This window comes from Pelophylax lessonae (genome assembly GCF_965119305.1).
Source record: "Pelophylax lessonae genome assembly, chromosome: 8".
NCBI lineage: Eukaryota > Metazoa > Chordata > Amphibia > Anura > Ranidae > Pelophylax > Pelophylax lessonae.
The window spans coordinates 12,588,873-12,611,003 of record NC_138775.1 but is presented as its reverse complement, the minus strand read 5'-3'; the positions used below and the strand labels follow the sequence as shown (position 1 = coordinate 12,611,003).

The 22,131-nt window shown below is 42.6% G+C and overlaps 1 protein-coding gene across 1 annotated transcript in view; it reads left to right on the top strand.

The window, feature by feature from the left end:
• The first annotated feature begins 1,405 nt into the window (after positions 1-1,405).
• CAMKV (CaM kinase like vesicle associated) overlaps positions 1,406-22,131 on the top strand; it is a 174,122-nt gene continuing 153,396 nt past the window's right edge. Inside the window, exon 1 of the mRNA XM_082265293.1 lies at positions 1,406-1,623. The gene's annotated coding sequence lies outside the window, so the exon portion shown is untranslated. The remainder of the gene's footprint in view (positions 1,624-22,131) is intronic.

Sequence of the window (22,131 nt, the reverse complement as noted above, 5' to 3'; positions counted from 1 at the left end):
TTAATGTCCCTATGAGAGTCCCTTCTTACATCAGTGTCCCTATCAGAGTTCTTCCTTACATCAGGGTCCCAATGAGAGTTCCTCCTTACTTCTGGGTCCTTATGAGAGTTTCTCCTTATATCGGGTGATCCCATCAGAGTCCCCCCTTACATCAGGGTCCCTATGAGAGTCCCCCCTTACATCACTGTTCCTATGAGAGTCCCCTATTACATCAATGTCCCTCTGGAAGTCCCCCCTTACATCAGTGTCCATATGAGAGTCCCCCCTTTCATCAGGGTACCTATGAGATTCCCCTATTGCATCAATGTTCCTAGGGAGTCCTCCCCTACATCAGTGTCCCTATGAGAGTCCCCCTTACATTGTTGTCCTTATGAGAGTCCCCCCTTACATCAGGGTCCCTATGAGAGTCCCCCCTTACATCAGTGTCCCTATTAGCGTTCCCTATTACATAAATGTTCCCATGAGAGTCCCCCCCTTACATCGATGTCCCTATGAGAGTCCCCCCTTACATCAGGGTACCTATGAAAGCCCCCATTACATCAGTGTCACTATGAGAGTCCCCTATTACATCAATGTCCCTATAGGAGTCCCCCCCTTACATCAGCATCCCTATGAGAGTCCCCCCTTACATCTGGGTCCCTATGAGAGTCCCCCCTTACATCAGTGTCCCTATTAAAGTCCCCTATTACATCAATGTTCCTATGAGAGTTCCCCCTTACATCAGGGTCCCTGAGAGTCTCTCCTTACATCAGGGTCCCTGAGAGTCCGTCCCCCCTTACATTAATGTCCCTATGAGAGTCCCCCCTTACATCAATGTCTCTATAGGAGTTCCCCCTTACACCAGGGTCCCTATGAGAGTCCCCCTTATATCAAATGTCCCTGTCAGGCTGGCTCATGGATTAGTGGGTGCACTCTCAGTGACCTGGGGGGGGGGGGCACAGCCAAAATCTGGGGGCTCAGCCCACCCCAGCACCCCCCTAGATCTCCACCTGCCATGTATTTTATAGAAGTTACCAATTCTAGGTGGAGTATATGACAGAAAGATGGATCCAGAGTCCCCCCCCCCTTCCCCATGCCCCCCATACCGCATTATGTGTCTCCGCTGGATGCATTGTTACATTTGTTGGTATTTGATTGTCCTTTTATTGCCTGTGATCTCTTTCTATAAACATGCAGATCCAGGCGATTGTCGGGAATCCTCCATACATTTATATTGGATGGAATTGGAATTGTCGGGAATCCTCCATACATTGGATGTATATGGAATCCTCCATATATTGGATGGGATTGGAATTGTTGGGAATAATTAGAAGCCTCGGATGGAAGCTGTTGGCAGTGGAGATAAGGGATTTTAGGAAGACATTGCTGGTTATACAATGAAAGTTGTCTGCTGATGTCAGTTCCCCCCCCCCCCCCTCCTCTAGGTGGGAGGGCCCCGCAGTCAGTTCCGAGCTGCAACTTTCACAATCTGGGGCTTTAAGTGCGGAACACATGGAGCGCGCGGATCTGTGCTGATCGCGGTGTGAGCGGAGACATCGGCCGATCCGGGGGGGGAAGGACAAGCTCAGCAATCGCACGACACCACCCAGCCATTCTTCCCGACACCGACCCCACGACACTAAGGTAAAAGGAGGGGGGGGGGGTCTGTTCCGCAGAGCTGACACTCTAGGAGGTGCCAGCCTCCTGGGCATTGGGGGGTGCTGTCACCGCAGGAGGGGGGCATTTACTTTTTTACAGCCTGGCATCTCCAGGGTTACATCTCCTCTTCTGCCCACATCGCTTACATAACCCGGTCCGTTAACCGTCTATTGCCCGATGCCATCTAGGAGGAGTCACCGTCAGGATGTGAAGGGTTAACAACCCCCCCCCCCCCCCCAATCTTATTGGGGACATTTTTGTCCATGGTGATGGGAGATAAAATTCAGCTATTTTTTTTTGGCAGCAAAAGGATCGGTTCTGGGGGAGGGGAAGAAGCAACATACATTAATTGTGGGGGGTTGTCTTTTTTTTTTTTTGGGGGAGGGGGGGTGGTTGATTGTCTTTGGGTTAAGGAAGGAATTGTGTCCCTAATGGATCAGATTGGACCGATTGTGAGCCTTCTTCTGGATCAACTGAGGATGCTGAGGGCTGTTTTCTGTTATTTGTTGTTGAAGTCGATTGTTTTGTGTCTTTTTACCAAGCCTGAATTTATAACAATTTTCCAATATTACAATGTAACAGTGTACTGCAACAATGTATCTGCTTTAGTGGGCACCGGTGCTGCTGAATTGTTGCCCATATGATCTGCCCCCTAAGTTCTTTTCTTGCCCCTCCACCCCCAACACTTCCACCAGGAGATCCATGGGGAAAACAAGGTTCAGCCACCTCTGTGACCCAACACCCCCAGACAGGTTAGGAGGATAACTGCATCTAACTGACACCAGGTTAGTCCAGGTAATGTCTTTAGTGGGCACTGGTGCTGCTGAATTGTTGCCCATATGATCTGCCCCCTTAGTTCTTTTCTTGCCCCTCCACCCCAACACTACCACCAGGAGATCCATGGGGAGAACAAGGTTCAGGCACCTCTGTGACCCAGCACCCATAGCAAGCCAAGACAGGTTAGGAGGATAACTGCATCTAACTGACACCAGGTTAGTCCAGGTAATGCCTTTAGTGGGCACTGGTGCTGCTGAATTGTTGCGCCTCTGATCTGCCCCCTTAGTTCTTTTCTTGCCCCTCCACCCCCAACACTACCACCAGGAGATTCATGGGGAAAACAAGGTTCAGGCGCCTCTGTGATCCAGCACCCATAGCAAGCCAAGACAGGTTAGGAGGATAACTGCATCTAACTGACACCAGATACTATAGTCCAGGTAATGTCTTTAGTGGGCACTGGTGCTGCTGAATTGTTGCCCCTCTGATCTGCTCCCATAGTTCCTTTCTTGCCCCTCCACCCCCAACACTACCACCAGGAGATCCATGGGGAGAACAAGGTTCAGGCACCTCTTTGACCCAACACCCTTAGCAAACCAAAACAGGTTAGGAGGATAACTGCATCTAACTGACACCAGGTTAGTCCAGGTAATGCCTTTAGTGGGCACAGGTGCTGCTGAATTGTTGTTAGTTATTTTCTTTCCCCTCCACCCCCAACACTACCATCAGAAAATCCAGAGGGAGAACAAGGTTCAGACCCCTCCGTGACCCACCACTCATAGCAATCCATAGAAGGTTAGGAGGATAACTGCACCTAACTGATACCAGGCAAATTGTGGTTGCATTTAGTGGGGGCTGGTGCTGCATTGTTGCCCCTCTGATCTATACCCCCCCCCCCCCCCCCCACGTTCTTCTTTTGTCCCTCACCAGGAGATTTAGAGGAAGAACACGTTTCTGTCCCCTTTATGACCCACCACCCATAGCAACCCAAAGGAGGTTAGGAGGATAACTGCATATATCCAACACCAGGTAAATCTTAGTTGACCCCCCCCCCCCCATCTCCTGCGAGGAGATCCAGAGGAGGAGCAACTTTCATACCCCACAGTGTTCCACCACCCAAAGCAACTTTGCAAAGGAGGTTAGGAGGATAACTGCATAGCTAACACCAGGTAAATTCTGGTTGCCACTGGCCACTAGTGCTGCATTGTTGCTCCTCTGATATGCTCTCCTAGCTGTTCTCTTGCCCCCCCACCATGAGAACCAGAGGAATAACAAGTTTCAGGACCCCTCTGTGATCCACCACCTATAGTAACTCAAAGGAGCTTAGGAGGATAACTGCATCTAACGGACACTGGGTCATCTTGGTTAGCTTACGTGGGCACTGATGCTGCATTGTTGTCCCTCTGATCTACCCCTTAGTTCTTTTCTTGACCCTCACCAGGAGATCCAGAGGAAGAACACATTTCAGGACCCCTCTGTGACCCACCACCCATAGCAACCCAAAGGAGCCTAGGAGGATAACTGCATCTAACTGACACCAGATAATCTTTGTTGGATTAAGTGGGCACTGATGCTGCATTGTTGCCTCTCTGGTCTACCCCTTATTTATTTTCTCCCCCCCCCCCCCTTACCATGAGATCCAAAAAAGGAGCAAGGTTCAGACCTCTCTGTGACCCACCACCCATAGCAACTCATAGGAGGTTAGGAGGATAACTGCATCTACCTGCCACCTGGTAAATCCTGGTTGGCTTTAGTGGGCACTAGTGCTGCTTTGTTGCCCCTCTGAACCCACGCCCATGCCCTCCTAGTTTTTCTCTTGCCCCTCTCCAGGAGATCCATAGGAAGAACAAAGTTCAGAACCCTCTGTGATCCACCACCCATAGCAACCCAAGGGAGGTTAGAAGGATAACTGCATCTATCTGACACTGGGTAAATTCTGGTTGCCTTTAGTGGGCATTGGTGCTGCATTGTTGCCCTTCTGAACTCCCCCCCTAGTTCCTCTCTTACCCCTCACCAAGAGATCCAGAGGAGGAAGAAGAAGGTTCAGACCCCTCTGTGACCCACCACCCATAGCAAACCAAAGGGAGGTTAGGAGGATAACTCATCTAACTGACACCAGATAAATCCTGGTTGCTAGGGGTTTTAAGACAACTGCGATCCTTGTACTGTTTTATGTAAGCTCTGAAGTGGCCATTCAGCGTAAAGAGACTTAATTAAGTGTTGAAGTCTTTTATTTTCTCATTGGAAAATGCTGGCTGTACGCTAAGCAATTTTGTAGCAATTTGGTGATTCTCTATAAACTACAATCATTCCTTAAATTCCAACAACTGAATGATCAATAATAGGCTGGGAATTGATTTAAAGCACTTCAGTGAGGCTTCTTTGATTGATCCAAGGCTTGAAAACCAGGATACACTTGTTGTTGAAAGCTGATTGAAAACGACAAAAATTGGCAAGTGTGTGAGCTATATTAATGGCAAAATGTGTTCCCCTGGCTGATTGAAACTGGATTGTGCACACTGCTCCACCATAGAGCAGAACAAATCCCTTCAGTGCCACCAACGATTGGCATGCTACTTCTCTGCTCGTTATGAAATTGCTCTTGTACAACCTAAGAATGCCCCGCTACGAAGTTGATTGCTCCGCATGACGTCAAACCGATCCGTCTGCGAACAGTTTCTCCGCGTGTAACAAAATTGCTCTTCATGTCATGAGATTATTTGTGCTATTAAAGTGTGCCATGAGCCTCTCCTGCGATCTGCCATCAAGGTTGGAGACCCTGAAATTGCGCAGCTTGCTATTACACTGCTCGGTGCTTTTGTTCGGTGTCAGTTTGCAGAATGTGGCGCGTGCAAGCGATATGATTCCTGTATGATCAATACAACGTTCTACGCAGATGAATAACTGAATTCCTGAAGTGTTCCTCCACTTTTATCCTCTGCCTTAAAAGCAATGTGTAATCGTGTATCTAAACCCAAAACACTAAAATATCATATATATTGCAGCTTACAACTTCTTAGACGTGGTGGCTGCATTCGTTTTCTTTTACCATTTTTTTTCCTTTTATTTTCACCTGGTGATTCTGCCAGTAACACACTTCCCATCCTAGGGTGACAACCCTTACTCACCTTTCTGTATAAGGACAACAGAAACAGGATAGGTTTATAGGATTCCACTACTCTCCTAGCACAGAGATAGCTAGGAACAATGTAACAGATAACAGTCAGCACAAATATGGACTATCTACACCAAGTAACAAACTTAGACTCTATAATGACTATGTATGACTTTATCTATGGCAACTTGGCAAGTAACAAATATGGGCTATCTTTTACTATCTATGACTTATCTATGACATGTAACAAATATATTGTAGACTCTCTATCACTACATAGGACTTATCTATGGCAAGTAACACATATGTATTATCTCTGACTATCTACACTTACCTATATTACTTATCAATGACAAGAAACAAGTATGAACACTCTATGACTATCTATAACCTATCCATGACAAGGAACACATATGTGCTATCTTTCACTATCTACACTTACCTATGACTTATCTACGACAAGTAACTTGTATGAACACTGTATGACTATCTACGACTTATCTACGACAGGGAACACTTATGGGCTATCTTTGACTACCTATGACTTATCTATGAGAAGGAACACATATGGGCTATCTTTAAATATCTACAACTTATCTATGACAAGGGACACATATGGGCTATCTTTGACTATCTACGACTTATCTATGACATGGAACACATATGGGCTATCTTTGACTATCTACAACTTATCTATGACATGGAGCACATATGGGCTATCTTTGACTATCTACACTTACCTATGACTTATCTACGACAAGTAACTTGTATGGACACTGTATGACTATCTACGACTTATCTATGACAAGGGACACATATAGGCTATCTTTGACTATCTACAACTTATCTATGACAAGGAACACATATGGGCTATCTTTGACTATCTACAACTTATCTATGACAAGGGACACATATGGGCTATCTTTGACTAACTACGACTTATCTATGACAAGTAACAAATATGGGCTATCTTTCACTATCTACACTTACCTATGACTTATCTACGACAAGTAACTTGTATGGACACTGTATGACTATCTATGACTTATCTATGACAGGGAACACTTATGGGCTATCTTTGACTATCTATGACTTATCTATGAGAAGGAACACATATGGGCTGTCTTTGACTAACTACAACTTATCTATGACAAGGAATACATATGGGCTATCTTTGACTATCTACGACTTATCTATGACAAGAAACACATATGGACTATTTTTGACTATCTACGACTTATCTATGACAAGTAACAAATATGGGCTATCTTTGACTATCTACGACTTATCTATGACTTATCTACGACAAGTAACAAGTATGAACAGTCTATGACTATCTACAACCTATCTATGAAAAGGAAAACATATGTACTATCTTTGACTATCCACACTTATCTATGACTTATCTATGACAAGTAACAAGTATGAACACTCTATGACTATCTACAACTTATCTATGACAAGGAACACGTATGGACTGTGACAGATCTCCTGGCACCCCGCTTAGGTGCCTACATTAAGATACAGCTTCCTTCATTCTGGAACCAGGAACAAGGTATTATAGCTGAGCATTGCACCCAAGAACTAGACAACACTAACTTAGGTGCAAACTCGAACTGACTTTATTGTAAATTCAAATAAAATATTTACCACACTAAATCAGGTAAGAGCTTGATCACATTACCATAAACAATGCAAACTGTAAACAGTTATCTAACCAGTACATCTAATGAACAGGCAACATAAACATTAACAATATTCTAATTCAACAGAAAGCTAATTAACAATTAGTCACCTAGACATGCCTAGGTGACTCAGGTTACTGCCCACCCAGACAGTTTGGCACCAGTTCCCTAGAAAGGAAGACCCAGGGCTGTCCACATCTCATTAACCAGCTTTCAGTTGTGTAATCTGTCCACTAGACAAGTCATCATATGACAAAACTCATACAATGTTCTAGCAGTCTGAAAAAAGTGTAATGTATCTTTAGAGATTTCTTGAGGAATATTGTTGATAAATATTTCTGTCCCAAGTGGAGGAGCTTCTCCAACCCAATCTGCAGGAGGGCCACCATATTTCCTCTGACCATTAACCTGTACAAGATTATTATTACACATTTCCATCCACTCCAGAAGGGAAGCTTTATTCTCTTGATTCAGAGTGTTAATCCAAGCCTCACTCTCGGTGTTCTTCACGTTGTTGTCCATAATTAGAGAATGATCTGCTCTCTCCATGGGATCAGAGGCTGAACTGATCTCTTTTCCGTGCTCTGATCGGGAGAAGCAGACAAAATCCCCAGTCTCTTCTGTAGGCCATAATCAGTGGGAAGAAGGCTAAGCCCTAGTCCCCTCCAAAAGCCCCTGTCCCAGTTGGGTCTGTCACATTGACTATCTATGACTATCTCCAACAAGTAACGAACATGGACTATCTATTGACTATCTACTTAAGTAGCAGGTATGAACATTCTATGACTATCTGCAACTTATTAATGGCAAGAAACGCATATTGACTATCTATGACTATCTACAACAAGTAACAAACATGGACTATCTACAACTTATCTATGACAAGTAACAAATATGGACTACCTATGACTATCTACAGCTAATGTATGTAGATTGACAAATACAGTATTTCCTCTCTATGACTATCTATGACTTATCTATGACAAGTAACAAATATGGACTATCTACGACTATCCACGATAAGAAACGAATATAGACTATTTTTGACTAGTTACAACTTATCTATGACAAATAACACACATGAACTATCTATGACTATCTACGACAAGTAACAAATATGGACTGTGGATTATTTATGACTATCTATGAAAAGTATTGACTATCTATGACTTATCTATGACAAGTAACAATAATAACCACTTCCCGCAAATCGACGTACCTGTACGTCGGCATGAAGAAGTGGTTGTACTGGGGTGATGCCTGCAGCTGCAGGCATCAACCCATTACTGTTTTTTAGAGCCAGCGGTCAGCTTTCTGGTGATAACAACCACTGCAGCTCAGCAGCCGCTTGATCGTTATCCCAGCGAGCGGGAGGGGACATCCCCCCCTCCTGCTGCCTTCCGCCTCTCTGCCTAGGTCTCCCATCCCACCGGGAGACCCGAGCAACCAGCTGACAGGTCCACCGGCTGGTTGGAGTCCCGAAAAAAGCTGTATTCGGCTTTGAAGCGACATAACAATGTCACTTCCGGTTTACTCGGCAGCTAACGCCGCAGATTTGAAAAATAATTAACAGCATTCAAAAATGCAGGTTTGGGAGTTTTGAATACCTTGAAGTGCATTGGAGAGTTTTGGGGTCTTTTAGACCCCAGATCCCTCTATAAAGAGTACCTGTCACTGCCTATTACTGTCACAAGGGATGTTTACATTCCTTGTGACAGCAATAAAAGTGATCAGTGTTGTTTGTTGGTTGAAATGTGCTCTAGACTTGCACTGGACTTTTGTTGGCCAACAAAAACCAACTTCAGAAGTGATGTCATGTGATGGTTGACTTTCCCTGTGTTTTTTCTTCTCTGAGCATGCCCATCCTTGCTCATCTGATTTTTCATCTGATTTTTGTCTGCCGAAATCTGTACTGACTGAGGAACAATCGGCCGTTCTGTTGTTGGCCAACAAAAATTTCATAGCATGCACACCAGATTTTTTTCGGCCGAAAAGTCGCAGTCGGTTGTCGGAAGCATCATACTAACAAGCCTACAATCGGCCGATCGGACGTTGGTCGACAATTTACGGCCAACAATCTGTGCGTGTGTACGGGGCTTTACTCTAAACTGGTAACCGTTAAATTTTATTTAAAGCATTTCCTATGGAGAAATTTAAGTACCGTATTTTGTCGCCATTCCACGAGTGTGCGCAATTTTAAACTGTAACATATTACTTATCTATTTACTCAGCGTGACAAGTGAAGTGTATTTTTTCCAAAAAAATTGCGTGTAAAAGACAGCTGCACAAATACCGCATGACAAAAATATTTCAATGACTGCCATTTTATTCTCCTTAGTCTTTGCTTAAAAAATATATATAATGTTTGGGGGTGTCAGAAAAAGGCTTGGTCCTTAAGTGGTTAATAATCTATTGACTATCTTTGACAAGTCATAAATATGGACTACATATGACTATCTACAACTTATCTACGACAAGTAACAAATATGGACTGTCTAGAGAATATATATGGCTATCTATGATGTATCTATGACAAGTAACAAATATGGACTGTCTAGGGCAGGGGTGTCAAACTCAATTTAATCGCGGGCCGCATCAGAATTATTATTGCCCTCAAAAGGGCTGGTTGTATCTGTAAGACTAGATGTCCAGAGCATCCGCTACTCTTACATAAGCCGTCAAGAGCCTCCCCACCATCAGTAATAGAGTCCCCCCACCCTCCCTTACATCACAGTGCACCCCCTTATCTTGTGCTGCTGCTGGGAAGAAGCTGTAGGCATTGCTGAAAAGCAAAAAGTACAGGGTCTGGAGGAGGGCCAGAAGAGGGCTGGAGCTCTCCTGCAGCTGCAGGAGAGGTGCAAGGGCCACATGAAATGGCCTTGAGGGCCGGATTCGGCCCGTGGGCCTTGTGTTTGACACCTGTGGTCTAGGGAATATCTATGGCTATCTATGATGTATCTAAGACAAATAACAAATATGGACTGTCTAGGGAATATCTATGGCCATCTATGATGTATCTAAGACAAATAACAGATATGGAATATCTATGGACTATCTTTGACCATCTGTGACTTATCTGCAACAAGTAACAAACATGGACTATCTATTGACTAGCTACAAGTTATCTATGACAGGTAACAAATATGGACTGCCTATGACTATCTATGACGTATCTACAACACGTAACAAGAATAGACTATCTATGATGTATCTACAATAAATAACAGATCCCGACTATTTATGGACTATCTATGACTTATCTGCAACAAGTAACAAATAGATATGTCTGGGACTTTTCAGGTGCCACAATTATTAACAATTCAGAGGTAACTTTGTAATAAAAATATCTCTTTAGTTGTACATATTTATTTGAAAACGTAAGACTCCACCATAGTTAAAGCACAGGCCAGATAGTCCATATTTGATACTTGTGAATGTAGGTATTTGGTGCCATAGTGCTGGTCCAGGCACAGAAAATTACAGAGTGATGTTATCTCTCGCCAGAGGCGTAACTGAACCTTCAGGGCCCTGGTGCAAGAAACCATGAAGGGCCCCCCAGACCCCTGACCCGGGGCCCTTCCCTTCAAGCCTGAGGCACTTCCCACTGATCCTGGGGCCCTTTACTCTCCTTGCGGGGCCCTTTATTACGGTCCTGCAGCGGGGCCCTTTCAAAAGTTCTGCAGTGGGCCCCCTTCCTGCCATCTTGGGGCCTCCCCACGGTGGTGGAATGCCAGGGCCTGGTTGTAAGTGTGACCTTTGCGATCCTGGAAGTTCACCCACTGGTGTCAGTAGTTTTTATTTTTTGGTATTTTAATTGTATTATTTTTTTAGCATTTTATTTCATTTTTTTTGTACAATGTCACTGACTATGACTCTGTCCATTCAGAAAAGGAAGGAGCTGGTAAATTACATATTTACCGACCCCCTTCCTGGTTTTCTATTGTGACACATCCCCTGCAGCAGACGGCAGGAGAGGGAAGGGGGCACAGTGGGGGGGAACAGGGGAGCACACAGGGGCCCAGATACAGCAGAACACAAGTGAACTGGATAGGAGAAGTGGCGGGGGCAGCATACAGAGGAACCAATCTCCTCCATTTTCCTCCTGCAGCTACAGGAGGAAAAAGGAGGACAGTGATTGCTCTACATGCTGCCCCCGCCGCCCCTCCTATCCAGGTGTACAGGGGAGCTGCACAGGCCCCCTGGAGCATGGGGCCCAGTTGCAATTGCAACCCCTGTAGTTATGCCCCTGTCTCTCGCCTTTGTGTCCTTCTAGTCGCTCACACTTTCTTCTCACTCCAACTCGCTAGAGATCCTTGCTTAGAATTGCTGAGTGTTGCGAGTAGTAATGTCAGGATCAGGGGAAATAGGATGGTTCTAGAATCCAGAAATACGTATAGCATCATAAATATCCAAGATGGTTACCCAACACATTTTAGAATGTGTCAAGCCCCCCTTCGTCAGGACTAAAAGTGATGATTGGGATTGGAAGGGTGGATTGGTAAAATCTGGGGTACAATTATGTATATGCCAGAATCATCAGTTAGCCATTGTCACGTCCCTGATCGGAGGCCGGAGTGCTGAGAGGGCTCCCCTTGCGGCTGAGTGCAGAGCACCCCTGAAGGTAGTAACAGGAGATGCTTCGCCCAAAGAAGCATGTGTTGCCAGCTGTGATAGCCTGAAGAGCTGAGATGTTGAACATCAGATAACAGCAGGAATGAGCAGGATGCACTGCAGGGCAGGTGTGACTCCGAAGTACCAGGCGATACTTGACAGCAGGGCGAGAGGAGGAAACAGGGTCAGGAACCAGGCCAATGGTCATGCATGGGTGGTCAGTCAGGAGCAGAAGCAGAAGTAGGTTGCAGGATCAGGAACAAGCCGAGGTCAAGCACAGGTAATCAGGCAGCAGAAGCAGAGTCAGTAGACCAACCTGGGGTCAAACATAGGTAGTCAGGCAGAAGTGGAATCAGTAGAACAAGCCAGGGGTCAGAGTCAGGGATGTAGACAAGAAAGGGCAAAGGCAAGCCAAGTCGGTAACAGGGAATCCAATAACAGCAAGCATACACAGGAATACAGGGGGGAGGGGGGGGGGCTATGCTGACAATCATTTTGCAACTAGTTAGCAGATCTGTTGTTCTTTTAAAGGCCAGTGGGTGCCAGAATCTATTGTGCCACCACGCATACGCACCTGCCGATTAGCGCCTCCATGCACAAGCGTGCGTCAATGCGAACGGGAGCGCGCAAGATGCAGCCATGCTGGATACTGGCGGCGTTGCCAGTCCTCTTCCGGCTATTCCCCTGCAAGTTTTTTTTATGCATTTGTTTTCATTGACCAATTTGAACCTATCATGGGGATTATAAAGGTGCATCTCAAAAAAATTAGAATTACGACTTACAGCTAGTGACACTTCAAAACTCAGTAACTTAGAAAATTAGAATATTACATAAGACAAATAAAAAAAAAGGATTTTTAATACAGAAATGTTGGCTTAGTAAAACGTCTGTCCTTGTACAGTATAGGATGCACTAAATATATCATTGGGGCTTTTGCATGAATTACTGCATCAATAAGTCGTTGCATGGAGGCGATCAGCCTGTGGCACTGCTGAGGTGTTATGGAAGCCCAGGTTGCTTTGATAGCGGCCTTCAGCTCATGTGCATTGTTGGGTCTGGTGTCTCTCATCTTCCTCTTGACAATACCCCACAGATTCTCTATGGGGTTTAGGTCAAGCAAGTTTGCTGGCCAATCAAGCACAGTGATATCATGATCATGTGACCAGGTATTGGTAGATTTGGCAGTGTGGGCGATGCCAAGTCCTGCTGGAAAATGAAATCAGCATCTCCACAAAGCTGGTCAGGAGAGGGAAGCATGAAGTGCTCTAGAATTTCCTGTTAGAGGGCTGAGCTGACTTTAGACTTGATAAAACACAGTGGACCAACACCAGCAGATGACACGGCTCCCCAAATCATCACTGACTGTGAAAATGTTGGATTTCATTTAGAAATCAAAGCCCCCGAGTCTGGTGAAAGAGTGGAGAGGCATAGAACCCAAGTTGCATGAGGTCCAGTGGGAAGTTTCCACAGTCAGTGATAGCTGGTTTATTGATCATGGTATCCCTGTGCTTGATTGGCCAGCAAACTCACCTGACCTAAACCCGATTCCCATAGAGAATCTGTGGGGTATTGTCAAGAGGAAGATGAGAGACACCAAACCCAACAATGCAGAGGAGATGAAGGCCACTATCAAAGCAACCTGGGCTTCCATAACACCTCAGCAGTGCCACAGGCTGATCGCCTCCATGCCACGCCGCATTTATGCAGTAATTCATGCAAAAGGAGCCCCGACCAAGTATTAAGTGCATCCTATACTGTACATGGACAGACTTCTCACTGTCAACTTTTCTGTATTAACCACTTGCCGACCGCCCACAGTATATTTACTGCGGCAGTCAGCCCCTCCTGGGCAAACTGACGTAGTACTACGTCGCCCCCCAGGAGCCTGTAGGGGGCGAGCGAGCGCCGCCGGAGGCGCGCTCCCGCCCCCGCTCGTTCATGGCCATCCCCGCGCGTGTGACCGGCTACTCGCGATCTCCCACTGGAGAGGGAGAAAGGCAGGCGGCTGATGTAAACACAGCCGTCTGTCATTCTCCCTGGTGTAACTGCAGAGATCATACGATCCTGCTATGTAGGATCTTATGTCTCTGTGGTTACATCACAAGTCACGCCCCTTGACAGTTAGAATCACGCCCCTAGGGACACACTTAACCCCTTGATCACTAATAAAGTTAACCCCTTCCCTGCCAGTGTCATTTTTACAGTAACAGTGCATATGTATAGCACTGATTACTGTAGTAATGTCACTGGTACCCCCAAAAGTATCAAAAATGTTAGTCAGGGGTCCGATCTGTCTGCCACAATGTCGCAGTCCCGCAAAAAAAATCGCAGATCGCCACCATTACTAGTTAAAAAAACACATTAAAAATGACATAAATCTTTCCCTTAGTTAGTAAACGCAATAACTTTTGCGCAAACCAATCAAAATACGCTTATTGCAATTTTTTTTTACCAAAAATATGTAGCAGAAAACAAATTGGCCTAAAATGTTAAAAAATTTTGTTTTTTACATTTTGTTTTGGGAATTTCATATAAAAAAATGTGAAAATATTGTTATTTTTTTTCAAACTTGACGCTCTATTTTTGTTTATAGCGCAAAAAATAAAAATCGCAGAGGTGATCAAATACCACCAAAAGAAAGCCCTGTTTGTGGGAAAAAAAGGACGTCCATTTCATTTGGGTACAGCGCTGTACGACCGCCCAATTGTCCGTTAAAGTCACGCAGTGCCGAATCGCAAAATAGGCCCTGGTCTTTGAGCAGCCAAATCCTCCGGGGCTTAAGTGGTTAAAAATCTTTTTTTTTATTTTTTATTGGTCTTATGTAATATTCTAATTTTCTGAGATACTGAATTTTGGGGTGTCACTCGCTGTAAGCCTTAATCATCAAAATTAAAAGAAAGAAATGCGTGAAATCTATCGCTCTGTGTGTAACGCATCTATATAAAATATATGAATTTCACTTTTTGAATTGAATTACTGAAATAAAATAACTTTTTGATGACATTCTAATTTTGAGATGCACCTGTATGTACAGCATTCTTGGTTGAAGCATCTTACCGGAACCCGTGTCCTCATCTACAGTGACATTGGGGCCACTCCACACCTTGGCGAGGCAGTGCCCCTGAGCAATGTGTTGGGTTTATCAGATCAGTGTAAGGTGAAGTTCCAGCAGTTTGGGCGATTTCATATTCGAGCTAGATGTTTTTTTTTTAAATTGAATAAGGAGTGCTGCGTGTCCTAGAATGTGTCATGATGGATGCAGGTTGTAGTAGAAGTGGGACATTAATGGATGGTAACCTCCCCGGTGACTTGTCATGTCGCATTATACACACATTGTCATCCGTACTGCCTGCGTTTCTGTACTGACAAATGCTGGAGCAATGCAGATGACGGCTCCCCCCATAGGCCTAAATATACACAGCTGGTTCTTTTTTTTTATTTTTTATTTAGTGGAAGATCATGTACAGTACCTGGGCTCCAGAGATTGGCCCTAAGGTTGGGTTGAGGGGCTCCTCCTGGATCCTCTATCAGTCTGTCCATCTCTCCTTTATTGCAGCCTTTTTCAGCCAGGGTTCCTTGAGGTTTCTTCGGGGGTGCCTTGGCAAAATGTCTTAAAATTGCAAAAAAACTGTATACAAGGCAGCGGGTGGATGAAACCTGCCTTATATTTACACACAGCCACAGGTTTTCATTGTGCACCATTACCACCTTCTACCTGCTGACCTCCTAAGGACCAATGCCATCATCAGTTCATAAGGAGGATGTTAGTTGCCTGCATAGCATCATTGTTTGACCTCTTGCTTCTCTCTCTAATGAACTTTGGGGTCACATTAGCTGAGTGATGGAGAAAACATAGGAATAGGGAGAGGAGAAACGTAGGAATACTAGTCAGTACCAGTTTGCAAAAGTGTATTTTTTTTGGAACACTAAATCACCTCCAAAGCTAGGTGTCCTACGTATGTAGATGTTGCTGCATTATGTAAAACTATTAGAATTGTTTTTACATTTTAGAATGGGGTGCCTCGTGACTGTTCATAATTTTAGGGGGTGCCTTGAATGGAAAAGGTTTGAGAAACACTGCTTTATTGGTTGAGTATATGATATTATTTTATATTATATTATAATATTTAATATTATATTTTATTATTTTATATTATTTTATATTATATTATATTATATTTTTTTTATATTATATTATTTTATTTTATATTATATTATTTTATTTTAATTTTTTTGGATTATATAATATTATTTTATATGTTATATTATATTTTATTATATTATTTTAGATTATATTATATTATATGATATTATTTTAGATTATATTATATTATATTTTATTTTGTATTATTTTATATTATATTATATTATATTATTTTAGATTATATTATTTTAGATTATATAATATTATATTATATTATGCTATATTATATTTTATATTATATTATTTTATATTATATTATATTATATTTTATTATATTATATTATTTTAGATTATTTTATATATTATATTATATTATTATATTATATGATATTATATTATTATATTTTATATTATATTATTATATCTTATTATATCTTATATTATATTATTTTATATTATATTATATCATTTTATTCTATATTACATTATATTATATTATTTTATTTTATATTATTTTATTTAATATTACATTATATTATATTATTTTATATTAAATTATATTATTTTAGATTATATTATATTATATTTTATTATATCATATTATTTTAGATTATTTTATATATTATATTATATTATTATATTATATAATATTATATTATATTATTATATATTATATTATTATATCTTATTATATCTTATATTATATTATTTTATATTATATTATATCATTTTATTCTATATTACATTATATTATATTATTTTATTTTATATTATATTATTTTATTTTATATTATATTATTTTATTTAATATTACATTATATTATATTATTTTATATTAAATTATATTATTTTAGATTATATTATATTATATTATTATATATTATATTATTATATCTTATTATATCTTATATTATATTATATTATATTATATTATATTATATTATATTATGTGTTATTAATACATAAGAGACAGAATGATCCTCCAGCTTCGCAGTTATTACACATTAATGTCCTTGCTGACAGTGTGAGTTCATCATTGCAGCAATTTGGCCCCGACAAACGCTTTTCGAGGTGGAATTATTGCTTTTCAGCTCCGTCGATGTAAAGAAGCGTGACGCACATTTTTTTTTTTTTCGACAAGTGTTTTTTGGCCTTTTTGTGTGCTGAGGATCAGACACGCTTCCTGTTCAGTAAAATATTCTGTCCATTTAATGTTTCAAATATTTTTAGGACGGGAGAGAGAAGAGCTTTACGCAGCAGTTTGTGAACACACAGATGAAGATGATGTGGAAGAAATGCGTCGCACGGTTATGTAAAGTGATTATCTTACTGGCTGTAATCCGTTACTTCTCAACGTCTTACTTTAAAACCGAAATTGATATTTTAAAGGAGAAAAAAAAAAGACAAAAATGTTTTCTTTCGGTGCGGCGGGGGGGGGGGGGGGGGGGAGGGCTGTGCCCAGTCTGAAGTAATTTTAAAGGTGAACTCCGGGCAGATGTAAAAGACTCAAATGAATGCGACTTTGTATTAAAGACAATAACTTATGGTTTAACCACGTCAATACTTTTACCCGCAGCAAGAATAGATCTCCCCAGCAAGAAAAGGCCCCCCAGCAAAAACAGCCCCTCCAGCAACAATGGATCCCCCAGTAGCTAGCAACAATAGACCTTCCAGCAACAATAGATCCCTGAGTAGCCAGCAACAATATACCTTCCAGCAACAATAGATCCCCCGGTAGCCAGCAACAATAGACCTTCCAGAGCAACAATAGATTCCCCATTAGCCAGAAACAATAGATCTTCCACCAACAATAGATCCCCCATTAGCCAGCAACAATAGACCTTCCAGCAACAATAGGTCCCCCATTAGCCAGCAACAATAGATCCCCAGTAGTCAGCAATAATAGACCTTCCAGAAACAATAGATCCCCCAGTAGCCAGCAACATCAGACCGTTCAGCAATAATAGATCCACCAGTAGCCAGCAACAATAGATCCCCCAGAAGCCAGCGACAATAAACCTTCCAGCAACAATAGATCCCCCAGTAGCCAGCAACAATATACAGTACCTTTCAGCAACAATAGATCCCCAGTAGTCAGCAATCAAAGACCTTCCATCAACAATAGATCCCCCAGTAGCCAGCAACATCAGACCTTTCAGCAATAGATCCCCCAGTAGCCAGCAACAATAGATTCCCGGTAGCCAGCAACAATAGACCTTCCAGCAACAATAGATCCCCCAGTAGCCAGCAACAATAGACCTTTCAGCAGCAATAGATCCTCCAGTAGCCAGCAACAATAGACTTTCCAGCAACAATAGATCCCCAGTAGCCAGCAACAATAGTTCCCCTGGTAGCCAGCAACAATAGACCTTCCAGCAACAATAGATCCCTGGTAGCCAGCAACAATAGATCCCCCAGTAGCCAGAAACAATAGACCTTCCAGCAACAATAGATCCCCCACTAGCCAGCTACAATAGACCTTCCACCAACAATAGATCCTCCATTAGCCAGCAACAATAGACATTCCAGCAACAATAGATCCCAGTCAGCAACAATAGACCTTCCACCAACAATAGATCTCCCATTAGCCAGCAACAATAGACCTTCCAGCAACAATAGACCTTCCAGCAACAATAGGTCCTCCAGTAGCCAGCAACAATAGACCTTCCTGCAACAATAGATCCCTCAGTAGTCAGCAATAATAGACCTTCCAGCAACAATAGATCCCCCAGTAGCCAGCAACATCAGACCTTTCAGCAATAATAGATCCTCCAGTAGCCAGCTACAATAGATCCCCCAGTAGCCAGCAACAATAGACCTTCCAGCAACAATAGATCCCCCAGTAGCCAGCAACAATAGACCTTCCAGCAACAATAGATCCCCCAGTAGCCAGCAACAATAGACCTTTCAGCAGCAATAGATCCTCCAGTAGCCAGCAACAATAGACCTTCCATTCAACAATAGATCCCCCAGTAGCTAGCAACAATAGACCTTCCAGCAACAATAGTTCGTCCAGTAGCCAGCAACAAGAGACCTTCCAGCAACAAATGATGCCCCAGTAGCCAGCAACAAGAGACCTTCCAGCAACAATAGATCGTCCAGTAGCCAGCAACAAGAGACCTTCCAGCAACAATAGATCGTCCAGTAGCCAGCAACAAGAGACCTTCCATAAACAATAGATCGTCCAGTAGCCAGCAACAATAGACCTTCCATCAACAATAGATCCCCCACCAGCCAGGAACAATAAACCCACCAGAACACAGCACCGCTTCTTCCCATTACATATATTCAATGCTAGAGGTGCCTGGAATTGCGTTCCTCGCGTATCAACTGTGTATTAAGCTGTTAGCTTTGAGTTCAACTATAAGAGAACGTTCACACTAAACGCGGGTTTTAAATCCTCACACGATTTCAAACCCGCATTTCAGCGCGACTTCGGGAGAGGGGGGGGGGGGCGATTTGAAAGACATCACCTGCAGATGTCTATAGAAATCGCCCCGAAGTCGCCAAAAGTAGTGCAGGAACTACTTCTGGAAATCAGTGCTGAGCCGCAAAGTCAGCGTCGCACCGATTGGGACAATGCCGTTGTTTAAGGCTTTTTGCGCTGTCACACTTTGAATGACAATTACGCGGTCATGCAACACTGGACCCAAACTACATTTCTATAATTTTGTTCACACAAATAGAGCTTTTTTTGATGGCATTTAATCACAACTGGGTTTTTTATTTTTTGCTAAAAAAAAGAAAGAAAAAAAGACTGAAAATTTTAGGAAAAAAAAAGGCAATATTCTTAGTTTTTGTTATAAAATTTTGCAAATAATTATTTGTTCATCATAAATTTAGACCAAAGTGTATTCTGCTATATTTCTTTGGTGGAATGAACCCAAATCAGTGTATGTTACTCTAGTCTCTAAAAAAAAATATATATATAAAGGAGGTCATGGGACTTTGAGTGAGGCCACCCACTTTACCAAAGTAGATATATAGAGTTGGTTAGAGAAATAAAGCAATACAGCGAAAATAAATGCAACAAAAAAAAAAAAAACAATTCCTGAATGAATGAAAAATATATATTTATTTGAGAACTGACATATAACAATTCATGATAGATACAGTAAATATATATTACAGTTACATGATAATATATATAAGAAATAAATACATGATTGATATAGACATGATGAATAAAACCACTTGGCATCCTAACGCGTTTCGCGGAACCCTATCCGCTTCTTCAAGAGTATAATGCAAAGAGATCTAAAAATCAAAATAAATGAAAACATGTATAAAAATAATGAAAGGTCCCAACAAAAAAATAAAATAAATAAATAAATAATAATAAAAAAATAAAAAATAAATAAATAAACTAGTCTCTATTCTAGTCTACTGTAGTCTGTAGGAAAGTTATAGAGTCCTCAAACTATGATATACAGTATATCTGAAAACTGATCAATCCTCATGTACTGACTGCCTGATCTCATTTATTAAGACCCGAAATGTCAGGACAGTACAAATATCCCCCAAATGACCCCCTTTTGGAATGTAGACAGTCCAAGGTATTTAGTAAAAGGCATGGTGTTTTTTTTTTAAATTGTCTTTTTTTTGTCATCATTTTTTGTAAAATAAAAAAAAAAAAAAAAGTCACAATTTTTTATTTTACCATACTGCCACCAGTGCAGTACAGCATCAATATATAACTGGTGGGGCGGTGTAGAAATGTAATTCACTTTTTATTTTTTATTAATTATTTTCTTTTTATTACATTTATCACACTAGGGCGACCTGTGAGGCGACCTGGTCGCCTCACAGGTCGCCGCAGGTCGCCTCCCATAGGGAAGCTGTGGACCCGTTCTAATAGGAGCGACACAAGTCGCTCCGACTTAGAAAAAGGGTCCGGAGCTTCTTTGGGGCGACCAGGAGGCGACCGCCATAGACTTCAATGTTATGAAGTCCGTGGCGGCCGCTCCGAGGTCGCGGCGCGCTGCTCGCACCGCGATCTCGGAGGTCGCCCCTGCAAGTAGCGTCGCGGTAATGTGAACCGGCGCTAAAAGTATAACATTTATTAAAAGTAGTAACGGATACAGATAAAGAAAATATAACAAGAATACTTAACTAAAGTTGCTTGCTTCCACGGAGTCCCTCTTGGAGGCGTGGACAGGTAATCAAACCAGACGCTTGCATGTTACATGATGCTGCTCTGGAGATGGGACTAAGCTCTTAGCAGCTTGGGCATGATTGGCCAGAGCTAATCCATTTGGTTCAGATGGGCTGTGATTGGCCCTGTCTGTACCATGTGATCACATTGACCAATCACAGCTAGCAACACAAATGTATACAATGGATGGCATGAAAGGGCGCCATCCATTGTGTACAACTGTGATCTGCTGTGATTGGTCATAGCGGTCGTATGGTACCCGCAGCGAGCCGGTACACTGATCAGCCATTGGCTGTGAGCGGTGGATGCAGTCAGGTGACAGATCGTGCCGCAGCACCTTCTGAGAGGATGTCCAATGACGTCCACTCAGGAGGTGGAAAGTCCTGCCCGGTAGTAAATGTGCTATAGGCCGGGCGGGAAGGTGTTAAGGCTCCATTCACATATGGGTGTCTCGGATCACGGGCAGAATCGCCACGATCCTGCATGTGATCCCGAATCATTGCAAATTGTGGGACGCCCCCATCACTTGCAATGCTACCCAAAAAGCGGTGCAATTTTTCAGCGATTATCGCCCGACGAATCGTGCTAAAATCGCGCAAAGAGAATTGCGGGGCGCCTGTTCCCCAAAAAAGTACAAGAACTTCTTTTGGGTGACCGGCGTCACGCATTTCTGTTGGCGCGATTTTACGGCGGTTCGTCGAGCGAAAAATCGCCGCAAAATCGCTCCGCGTTTGGGGTGCCATTGCAAGACACGGGAATCGCATGGGCATCCCGCAATTTGCAATGATTCTGCCCGCGATCCGAGTGCCCATATGTGAATGGAGCCTAGGAGTATATAAACCCAACATCCATTTCTCAGTATGACATTATGCCTCTCTGTAGACAGTTTTCTTCAGCAAACTGTTTTGGAAATCTGTTGCAAAGTTTCTTACCTGGAGATCCTGCCAGTAATAGCACTTCCTGTTGTAGGCTGACAACACCCAGCCATTGCCCCCACAATTTGCAACAG